Source organism: Monodelphis domestica, chromosome 1, assembly GCF_027887165.1.
Source record: "Monodelphis domestica isolate mMonDom1 chromosome 1, mMonDom1.pri, whole genome shotgun sequence".
Classification (NCBI taxonomy): domain Eukaryota; kingdom Metazoa; phylum Chordata; class Mammalia; order Didelphimorphia; family Didelphidae; genus Monodelphis; species Monodelphis domestica.
Genome location: NC_077227.1, coordinates 598,505,412 through 598,517,171, shown reverse-complemented (window position 1 = coordinate 598,517,171; position 11,760 = coordinate 598,505,412). Strand labels below are relative to the sequence as shown.

The following is an 11,760-nucleotide window of genomic DNA, read 5'->3' as shown; positions in this document are numbered from 1 at the left end:
GCAAGTCCTCCTTCCTTTGCATTTTTTTTCATGATTTCCCTGGATATCCTTGATCTTTTGTTCTTCCAAATGAACTGTAGTTGCCTGCACTTTTGCTCCTCTCCTTATGTGTTGAATCTGTGGGTTTGGGCTTTTTTGTCAGTCTTCCCTCTTGGAGTTTTGCCAATAAGTCTCTCAGTACAGTCTGTGGGGGAGGGGTATTGGAGCTTTTGCTTCCCTGTGCTTTGGAAGCTTTGATTGGATTAAAGTTCAGCAGTCTATGGGGGAGGGGTGTTGGAGCTTGAGCTTTCCTGACCTCTGACACTGTTGATGGGATTAAGTCCTGCTGGGTTGGCTAGATGTGCCCTGAGGCCAAAACCTCCAGGAAAGGGGGGAGAAACATGTAGGGTCTCCCCTGCTGCAAACAGGCTGCCTGCTCTGCGCTTCCTCTCCAGCTCCTTCCCCACTGCCTGTGTTGGAGGCTCTGAGCCTGGTACAGCCCTGCCCACAAGGTACTCCCTCCAGACTAGAGGCTTAGCGCTCTAGGTGGGGTGAGGGGTGCTGGGACCTTTCTTCTTTCTTCTCCTTAAACCTGAGTGTTTTTGAATTCCGGCTTTGGGGGTGGTGGCGTATCTTTTAAATTGAGTCTAGCAGGAGGGTACCTTGGCTCTGTCTTGTTGTTAGGTTTGATTTTCAGTTCCCTAGGATCATTTAGTTTGTAATTGATAAGGAAGGGTTTTCAGAGGTCTGAACTTTCACTGCCTCTAGGCGGCCATCTTGACTCCACCCCCTCAGAACTATGATTTTTAAAAAGAGTTAGATTCAGTTATTTTTATACTAACTGCAAATAAGATATTAATTATAATAGTATACTAACCATAGTATTAGAAAGAATAGCATTTGGCATATTAGAATATTATAGAAACTGGGGGACAGCTGGGCAGCTCAGAAGATTGAGAGCCAGGCCTAGAGATGGAAGGTCCTGGGTTCAAATCTAACCTGAGGCACTTCCTAGCTGTGTGACTCTGGGCAAGTCACTTAACTCCCATTGTCTAGCCCTTACCACTCTTCTGCCTTGTAACCAATAAACACTATTGATTCTAAGAGAGAAGGTAAGGGTTTAAAAAAAAAAGAACATTGTAGCAACAACTAGATTAAGAACTTCTGTTGGAGGAATAAAAACTTCAGGTCTGTGTAGTTTTCTGGGGAAGCTGAAACTCATGCAGATGTAAATAAGCTGTGTTCATTTGGAATGGTAAGTGCACAGCTGACTTGATGAGATCATAGGAAAATAACCTTGGCATATCCAGGTGTTTGATCCTTAGAAAATTTATTCCAACTATAGTCTCCCCAGAGTATTATGGCCAAGAAAGGTTACTTTGACCTAAGTAGTATGATAGTTCTGGAGGATTAATTACATTTTCTTATCTTACTCTTGTACTGGAACTTATGATTTTGTATCAAATGTTCCAAACCCTTGTTACCAAACATTAGTGCATGTTTCCTGACATACTATGTATCTGCTACTTTGTAAATGACTTCTATTAATTATATTATATTAATTACTTATATTATATAGAATTATATTACATATATAATATAATAATATATATTGTTATTATTATATAATTATATACATTATATTAATTGTCAGAAACCATTAAAACATACTATTGAACATCTATATGGTGTCTTGGCCACAGGCTTTGCATGGTGAGACCTCCAACTTTAATGTCTTACAGTTAAAGTTTGGAGCTTCAGCTCAGAATGATGGCACGGGGATTTCTGTATTTCTATCCATTTATATCTCCTGGGATTTCTGACTTCCTTCAAGTCTCAGCTAAAGTCTCACCTCCCACAAGAAGCCTTTCTTAATGCTATTCACCTCCAGAGAAAGAACTGTTGGAGTTGCAGATGAAAGCATATGATTTATCATTTGTTTATTTGGGGATATGATTTGGGGTTTTGGTTTTATAAGATTATTCACTTACACAAATGAACAATGAAAAACAACAAAAGAAGCCTTTCTTGGTCCTCCATATGCTTAGTACCTTCTCTATGAGATTATTTTCCATTTATCCCATACAAAGCTTGTTTTGTCATGTTGTTATTTTTGCATGTTGTCTCCCCCATTCAAATATGAGCTCCTTGAGGGCAGAGATCCTGTTTTTCCCTTCCTTTGTATCTTCTATGCATAGCACAGTAGAGTGTTCATAAATGTTTGTTCACATAACTTGACTTGATTCATTGTGCTTTAGAGAACTTAGATTGCTAGGAAGTTGTTACTCTTCAAAAGATAAATGTCTGTATTCAATAAATAGTAAAATTCTCAGAAACGATAAAGTGTCCAGCACATGTTGGTTAAAGCACTTGTCCTGCCTAGGTAAGCCTGAGCCTGGATTTGGGGCCTGATCCTAGGTGATCAAACACTGATCCCAAGATGGGTATATCCAGCTTTAGAGGTGACTTTTTGAGTTCAAGAAATCTAGAGGTCCATTGAATAGAGCTAACTCAGAGCAAGAGTTTCTGCATCAAAGAGGATGACCACTGACAAGAAGAGAAGCCCCAAACTTGGGATTTAGAGACTGGCTTCTGTGGCCGGAGAATAGTCTTCAGGGCCTCACCATATCAGTTTCCAGAAAATGTATTTCCAAAAAGACAGTGATTTAAGTGCTTTATTATTTGTGAAAAGAGAGAGGAACATTGAATGCCATTATTATTTATAAAGGGGGGAAAGGGACAGAGATTCAGAACCCCTCTCTAAATTGTCAAGGTTGCCTGACTGGGTTCCTGAGCTATCTGATAAAACAAACAAACAAACATTTTTTTTTTAAATTTAAACTCTTACCTTCTGGCTTAGAATCAATACCGTGTATTGGTTCCAAAGCAGAAGAGTGATAAGGGCTAGGCAATGGAGGTTAAGTGACTTGCCCAGGGAAGTATCTGAGGCAAGATTTGAATGTAGGACCTCCTGTCTCTAGGCCTGGCTCTCCATCCATTTTTAGCTGCCCCTGAAAAAACAGCTTTTTAATGGTTATATTTGATAAACTTCCCCAAAGCAGAGAAAGATCAAAGGAATAGGAAAGATCCTATTCTTCTTTATCTATACCAAAGGAAATGCAGCCTTCAAAAATTTTTTTACTATCTGATAGGGGCAGAGTTTTGCTGAGGTAAGTATAATAAGAATAATAAGCTGTAGTTTCTACTATTTTCTGGGTACTTTACAAAAATCATAATAAATAATAATAAAAAGAAATAAAATGAATTCTAATAAAAATAACATTTATATGGTGTTTATGATGTGCTAGACATTGCATTAATTATCTATCACCTAATCTATTGTCTCATTTGATCCCAACAACAACCTTAGGTGGTAAATACTATTATAATTGAGGAAACTGAGACAAATAGAAGTTAAGTGACTTGCCCTAGGTCACACAGCTAATAAGTGTCTGAGTTGGATATAAACTCAGGTCTTTTTTACTTCAAGTCAGAGCTCTAGCCACTGTACCATCTAGCTGAAGACATTATCTTTCCCCCATTCTTTTTCTTCTAGGAATACTGACAAAGACTTTCCTGGAGAGAGTGTGGTGGAGCCAAGGTGGTAACTTGAGAACAGCTCCTGCCCAGTGGACCAAGAAAGAGAGTGGCTGGAAGAGTCTGATGATGCTGCACACTTTCCACCTGGAGGAATTTATTTATTTATTTTTCTCTTCTCCTCATACAGTCAACCTTCAAGCAAACACATATATAAAGTAGATGATATCTAAAGTCTTTTCTTCTAAAATTCTTGGTGCTGCCCATTAATCCTTCATTGAGAATCTACCAAAGCTCCAAAATATCCCCATGTCATTTCTGCACCATACCATCTGCACCCTGGCCACCATCCATATCTTTCCTCCTCCCCATCCAACTTGGACTCTTCCTCTGGGATGTTAGGTTCTGATAGATGAGCTTTGACCTTGCTCAGAACCAGGTCAAGATGACCTCCCTGGCTATCTCCTGTACACTGCTCTTGTACAAATTCTATCAGATTGTTTCCCTGTTTGTGCAGTATATGGATGCAAGGGTAAGGATAGTGAGCATTTATAGAGCATCTACTCTGGGCCAAGTACTTTAAAAAAATATTCTCTCATTTGATCTTCATGACAATTTCACAAGACAGATGCTGTTATCTCCATTTTTAATTGAGGAAACCAAGGCAAACAGAAGTTGAGTGAGTTGCTTAGGGCCACATAGCTAATAAGTATTTGAGGCTGGATTTGAACTCAGCTACCTGAGTATAATAGTTGTTGCAGATAATATGCTTCAACCTGAATACACAGCTCACATTTTTGATTCTTCAGAGATAGTGGTTTTCCATGAATTGGAATCCTAAAGCATTACTAGAAATATATCAGGGTTAAAAAAACAAAATAGTTTTGGGGTTAGGCAACAACTCTGGAACATTTAAAGCAGAGTACAATTGTCCAAGTGAAATCTAACCCACTCTTTAAAAAAATTGTTGATTTTTTTAAAACATTCTTTTCTTTTGAAGTTTTGAGTTCCCAATTCTCTCTCTTCCACCTTTTCCCCTGCCCACAGAAAAGGCAAGCAACATAATATCAATTATACATGTGAAATCATGCGAAAAGTTTTTTATCTCAATCAGTCAACAATCGTTTATTAAGTGTCCACCATGTGGCAAGTACTTTGCAAGATGTTGTAAGGGTTAAAATGAAGGGTTTGACTAAAATATATAATTCAAAGTATTATTGCTCAAAGTCAAAGTGACCTTTAATAGTTTTTATTTACAAAAGAGGTGGAAAGAGTTAAAGTAGAGAAATACAAAAGGGTAGAGAAGACATTAACCTACTCAGCCAGGACTTGTTGAACTTCAACCAGAATTAAACTCTCTTCAGAAGACAGGAAGGGAAAACCAGCTATGCACTCACCCAAGTTTCCTCCAAGAGGCAGGTCAAGACAATGAATTGAGCTGAAGGTGACTCCTGAGAGGGGGCAGCTGGGTGGCTCGGTGGATTGAGTGTCAGGCCTAGAGACAGGAGGTCCTGGGTTCAAATATGGCCTCAGACATTCCCAGCTGTGTGACCCTATAAAAAATAGACTCGAATACAGGACTACAATCCCCACAAGCCCTTGTTCCACTTCCCCAAGATGCTTTGTAATCTCACGGGAATTCTGAGGTGGGCCGAGATCAAGGAAGGATTTAAGCTGGTGGCAAAGGTTTTTGGGTCTCTCTCTTTTGGACTTCCGTTTTGGAGCAGATGCGTCTCTTCTGTCTCTTCCGTGATGTGAGGTTATCTGGCCTAGGCATGTGTTTTTTCTTATTCTGTATTTTCTTTAATCTTTAACCTTTAATAAACCTCTAAAAAATATAATACTCCTTGCAGAGAGAAACCAATTTCTACCTGCCTCAGTCTCCCTAAATTTTAACTGTTACAACCCTGGGCAAGTCACTTAACCCCCATTGCCTAGCCCTTACCACTCTTCTGCCTTGGAGCCAATACTGGCTCTAAGACAGAAGGTAAGGGTTTAAAAAAAAAAAGAAGAAGGTGACTCCTGAGGCAGACTTTCTTCTTTGAAGTGACCTTCTTCTTGAAGCTGATTTCCTTCTTGAAGTTCAACTCCTTTTTGAGGCAGACTTCCTTTTTGGGGTTGACTTTCCTGGCCCCAGAAATTCAGGACCTCTTATAGTGGCTCTTTGTCCCTTCCCTCTTTCACAAGGGCCAATCATAGTTTCCAAATTGTCTAGCACTGCCCAAGGGGCAGTGTCTGTGGGATTCATACCTCTCATCCTCTGTCAACTCTTATCAAAGGCCTCTGAAGGTCAATTTCTCATCAAAAGGTTCACAGTTTTTCTGATTGATTGAATTTCTAAGGGTGTGAATTCTCTAAGTGGTTTGCCAGCTCCTTCACCTAGTTCAAGTTTTTGTTGATTTAATCAAAAGCTGTGTTAACTCAAAATAGGCAAAGGGAATAAAGGATTCCCTTTCACAAGTGTGAACTCAGAATAGGCAAAAGGAACAAAACATTCCCTTTTCAAAGTGTCTGTGACACAAAGGCAAAAATGAAATGGTTTCTCAAGGAACATACATTCTATCATGGGAGGAAGGAAAGAAGTGCCTGTTCTGTTCCAGGTACTGTGCTAAGAGTTTTATAAATATTATCTCATTTAATACTCCCCCAAACTCTAAGAGATTGGTGCTATTAATATCCCCACTTTATAGTTGAGAAAACAGGTAGACAGAGGTTAAGTGACTTACCCAGGCCCACATAGCTAGTAAGTGTCCAAGGCCAGATGAAACCCAGGCCTTCCTGACTTCAGTGGTCTGTCCATTGTACATTTGTGTGTATGCTTATATATAGACTATGTATACAATAAACACAAGATCGTTTTGGGAGAGCAACAAAGGGAAAGAAAGAAGCATTTATCAGGCACCTACTTTGTGCTAGGCACTGTGCCAAGTGCTTTACAAATATTCTCTCTCATTTGAGGGCATTATCTTCTGTGGGAAGTAGGAAAGACTACACATGGAAGGTGGAGCTTGAGCTGAATCTTGAAGAAAAGCAGGAATTCTAACGGGTAGAGATGAGAAGGGAGAGTCTTTTGAGGAGCAACAAGAAGGATGTGTTAACTAGAGCACAGAGTATTGAAAAAGAAGTGATGTATGAATGAAATGAGAAAAGTAGATTGAGGCAAAGTGGTAAAGGGACTTAAAGTAGAGGAGGTTATGGGGTATATAGGGTATTCAGGGAAAACGAACACCCCTGGTAGGAGGGCTTGCTAAGTCCTTTTCAGGGTTGCTTGTCTACCTGTGGTATCTACCTTTCACCCAACTCTCACCTATGGCTCTAAGAAGCTGTAGCATGAGTAGTGGCTACACTAGAATAAAACTGTCTCAGAAGATGGGCTAATCCAAGCTGAGGGTAATCAACAGACCTCAAACCCATTGGTGAGTTAGGGGGAAAGTCTACTCCAAGCATGTGAGGACTTCTTCCACTGGAATGGGTGGATGAGAATAATTTGTTTCAACAGTCATGAAGGCAGCTGAAGTAGGAGCTATGGAATGCTTAGAGCTTAGTAAGACATTGAAGGTCTTCTACTACATCTTCCATCACCAATTGTCCTGACTTTTGTTTTGCTGTTGGAGTTGGATGACTCTGAAAGAGAGTGAGGCTGACAACTTTGTACAACTGTACCTCACTTAAATTCAACTTGCAAGCAAGCTAAGACACCACCGTCATGCTGTCATTGGTTCTTTTAAAAAACAAAATATGAATAATAACAAGAGGAGCTTATCATTTATCCTAGAGGCAATAATGAGCCATTCAAGTTTATTGAGTAGGTTTAGACATCCACTTAAAGAAAAGCACTTTGGCAGTTATGGAAGATGGACTGGAGAAGACAAAGATTTGAGATAGGAGGCTATGGTAACCATTTAGAGACGACCTGAACAAAGGTGCTGGCTATATGAGTTTAGCGAAGGGGCTAATACAAGGGATGCTGTTAAGGTTGATTAGACAAGATTTAGCAACTGCTTATATGTATGGAATGAAGGAAAGGTGTGGGTAATTCTGAGATCACAACCTGGATGACTTCTATTCTGGGTTCATTATCCAAATGCAGGGCTTATTCAAGATTTATATGCCAATGAAATAACTTAATGGGCTACCTATCTAATTTCATATTATAAATAAGTGCTCTGCAAACCTGCCCCCTCTCCATGAACTGTTAGGCTAGTCTCTTTTGAACTGGTTATTAATCTCACTTTATATTAATCTTCTAGTATTCGGGGACTTGATACAGGCAGCACAATTTCACTCACAAACAGGTTGTTACTTGGTGAGATCTAATGACATTAATAGAAAATCCTTCTTGAATTGAAACTCTGCATGGAATTTCCTGCATGATAGTGAAGAATGTCTTTGATGAGCATAATATCACTTTTTATGCTTATATAAAAATATGTTCATAGTATCATGGAACAAAATTATGTCTTGTTGCATTTATCAATGAATCTTTTATGGTTTTAACAGGTACATTGGTGATATTTTATTGGAGAGTGGCCTTTAAGTATGTGTGGTGCTCTAAAAAAGATTTCAAAAGAATGTAAGCTGACAGGCTACATAGAACACCATTCTATCTAAGAGAAGTAACTGCTTATCCAGCTGTGGAATGGAGGAATGACACTGTTCAGTGACTGAATGCTGAAGTCATAGGGCAAGAGGAATGAAGAAAGGACGGACATCAGTAATAGAAACCAATGGGTTGATGGGTGGAAGTCGCAGGCATACCAGTAGGTTAGTCAGATATACTGTTTTTTATTTATTAAATATTTACTATGCTCTAGGCACTGTGCTTAGCATTAAGGATGCAAAACCAGGCAAAAATAGCCCTTGCCCTCAAGGAGCTTACATTCTCCCCTCACCCCCTTAAACCTTTTCCTTCTGCCTTAGAATCAATACTATGTATTGATTTGAAAGCAGAAGATTGGTAAGGGTTAGGTATCACACAGTTAGGAAATGTCTGAGATCAGATTTGAACCCAGGACCTCCAGGCCTGGTACTCTATCCACTCAGCCACCTAGATGCCCCAGGAGCTTACATTCTAATTAAGAAGACAACCTATAGAAAAATAAGCACTTACAAAACATACACTGAGTAGATGGAAGGTAGATAGAAGACACTAGCAGCTAGAAGAATCAGGAAAGGCTTCCTTGTAGAAAGAGATATCCCAGCTGGGTTTTGAAGGAAGCTTGGGAAACTTGAGATGAGGAAGTGAGGAGTTAGAGCATTCCAGGCATGGGAGATAGCAAATAAAGCAGGAAGATAAAAAATGGAATATTGTTTGCAAGGAAGAGTAAATACACTAGTATAGCTGGACTGAAATATTCAAAGGCCATTTTGTTCCATCAATCAGTCCATGGAGACCAAACACCTATCTCCCATTGCCCATATAACTATTTCCTTCTCATTATCCTTCTGAGAGTATGAGGAAGAGTGAAGGGTAAGGACTGAAGGTAAAAAGGGCTCTTCTTCCAGTTATGGTGCCGCTACAGCCTGCAATTGAAGACTTTCTCTTTTATTTATCTATGTGTCTATCATAATTAAATAATATAAATTAATTAAAAATAATTAAATAAATTAAAACTGCAAGGAAACCATTTGCTAAGATTAGTCATGTTACTGTGAAGTAAGAATGTGAGATGGAAACTCATCCCTTGGAGGGACAGGAGATACTTTTTTCTTCTGCAATGGGACCTGGAAGGAAGGGTCAGGAACTGAGCTGAGACAAAGAGACAGAGACAAAGAGAAAAGGAGAGAAAAAGAGACAGAAACAATAGAAACAGAAAGACAAAGAGATAGGAGTTTATAAAAATTGATAATCTAAGAGAGTGAATATGTACTCAAACCTACATGCATACCTTTGTACCTTTTTCTTCTGAACCTAGGATAAGAAAAGTTAGTAACAGAAGGATGTGTGGGAAGAAGGTTGGTGCCATTTATCCGAGCATGACTATTGGTGCTAGCTATATGCTGAGATGTCTAAACCCTATCACTGGAAGACTTCTAGTACTCTATGCTCAGGGTCCCCTAAGTTAGTTGGAGCCCAGTTGATGACCTCTCTTGTCTTTTAGTGATAGGATGATATCACAGGTCACAGAATAAGAGTTCTGGAGTTGGAAGAAATTTCAGAAGTAGCCTAGTCTAACCTTTCCATTTTATAGGTGCAGATACTGGGGCCCAGTGACTTGCTCATGGTCACATAGGCAGAGAGCATTAGAGGTAGAAATGAAGCTTAGGTCTTCAGACTTGAGGGTCAATGCGTTTTCTATGACCAAACTTGTACCCTTCTCTCCTTGAATACTACACAAAGAATAGAACGTAACATTTTTTTGGTGAAATTTTTGTTAAATTTAATGAGTAACAAAATTGTTCAGCTTTTCTATGCCCCTCTTCTGAATTCCCTTCTCTCTTCTGTGTATTTTTTAAAAAGTCCTTAACTTTCATCTTAGAATCTCTCTCTCTCTCTCTCTCTCTCTCTCTCTCTCTCTCTCTCTCTCTCTCTCTCTCTCTCTCTCTCTCTCTCTCTGTCTCTCTGTCTCTCTCTCCCTCTCCCTTTCTCTCTCTCTCTCTCTCTGTCTCTCTCTCTCTCTCTCTCTCTCTCTCTCTCTCTCTCTCTCTCTCTCTCTCTCTCTCTCTGTCTCTCTCTCTCTGTCTCTCTGTCTTTCTCTCTCTGTCTCTGTCTCTGTCTCTCTCTGTCTCTGTCTCTGTCTCTGTCTCTCTCTCTCTCTCATTGGTGCTCTAAGGGAAAAAAATTAACCAACAGTTCTGAAAATCTTGAATAATTCATTTATTTTTGATCATCATAGAAACTGAGGAAACTAGGGAGGGGATATATTATGTCAATTCCTGGTTAACTATTTCATTCTGAGTATGTGAACTTTAACTAGACTTTAAAGTACAGCCACAGTAATCGCCAGCAACCCTGTAGCCCTAAGACTGATTGCAGATGGATTGTCCCCCTGTGGTTCATCCAGCTGAGGGGAGAGGAGGATTCAGGGCTGCTGCCCTTGCCAGGAGTTCAGGGGAGCAGCTCCAGCAGAGGAAAGGAGAGTGTCCATGGCAGCTGCGCTCAGCAAATCCTGTCATTGAATCCTGTTCTGTTTGCTCGCTGCTGAGTGATCTGACTGCCTGCTGGTCTAATCAAAAAGCCTTTCTTTAAGCTCCTTAAGACCCTGGTTAATTTCTGGTTATCTGGGCTTGTGCATCCACAGGTCTTTTTGGTTCTGTCCTCCCAATGCTAGTAAAACAATTTTACTCCTTTTACACTTGTGAGACGGACTCCGTCCTGAAAGGCACCTGGGCTCCTCTTCTGCCTACTTTAAAAACCTCCCCAAAATCCATCTCTGGTCAGGGCCAGCCACTGATTTGTTCCCACTCAGAGTGAAAGTGATTGGTGGTAAAGCATACCATGAAAAAGACATTTTATAACAAGGTCAAGGGAATACAAATACTGCCCTGACTGACAAGCCCTTCAAGGATTACAACATTAGTTATCTACATTGACTACCCACTGCCATTCAGAGACCATGAACAGTGAGGTGGGAGTGGGCAACTAACTAGGTGGTGCAGTGGGTAGAGTGATGGTCCTGTAGTCAGGAGAACTCATCTTCCTGAGTTCAAATCTGGCCTCAGATACTTACTAGCTGTGTGACCCTGGGGAAGTCACTTCAACCTGTTTGCCTCAGTTTCTTTAAGAGCTGGAGAAGGAAATGGCAAACTACTCCATTATCTTTGCTGAGAAAACTAGAGTCAGGAAGAGTCAAACATGATTGAAATAACTGAACAATAACAACAAAGTAAGCACTCCAAAAGAGCCAAATTCAAAGAAAACTGGAGAGCAAGGGTCAACCAGTCACATCAAGAGTTTAAAAACAATTTACAGTAAGTTAAGTACAGCAAATTGACATAAGTCTTTGCCAAACCCAAGGCTCATTATTTACTTCTTACCTTCTGTCTTAGAATCAATACTGTGTATTGATTCCAAGGCAGAAGCGTGGTAAGGGCTAGGCAATGGGAGTTATAAATGACTGCTAGGAAGTGTCTGAGATTAAATTTGAACCCAGGACATCCTATCTCCAGGCCTGGATGTCAATCCACTGGGCCACCTGGCTGCCCCAACTTTTAAAAAATTAAAATGCTTTGACGTGACCCTAGATCTAATATCTTTGGGATTCCATGAAAGATGTCTATCCTGCTTCCCATCTGTATATCGTT

At 40.0% G+C, this 11,760-nt stretch overlaps 1 long non-coding RNA gene across 1 annotated transcript; it reads left to right on the top strand.

The window, feature by feature from the left end:
- Nucleotides 1–309: 309 nt before the first annotated feature.
- LOC130453720 (uncharacterized) lies at nt 310–5,357 on the top strand. Its single transcript, XR_008911238.1, has 2 exons — nt 310–491; nt 3,536–5,357. It is a non-coding gene; the product is annotated as an uncharacterized LOC130453720 (long non-coding RNA).
- Nucleotides 5,358–11,760: the final 6,403 nt, after the last annotated feature.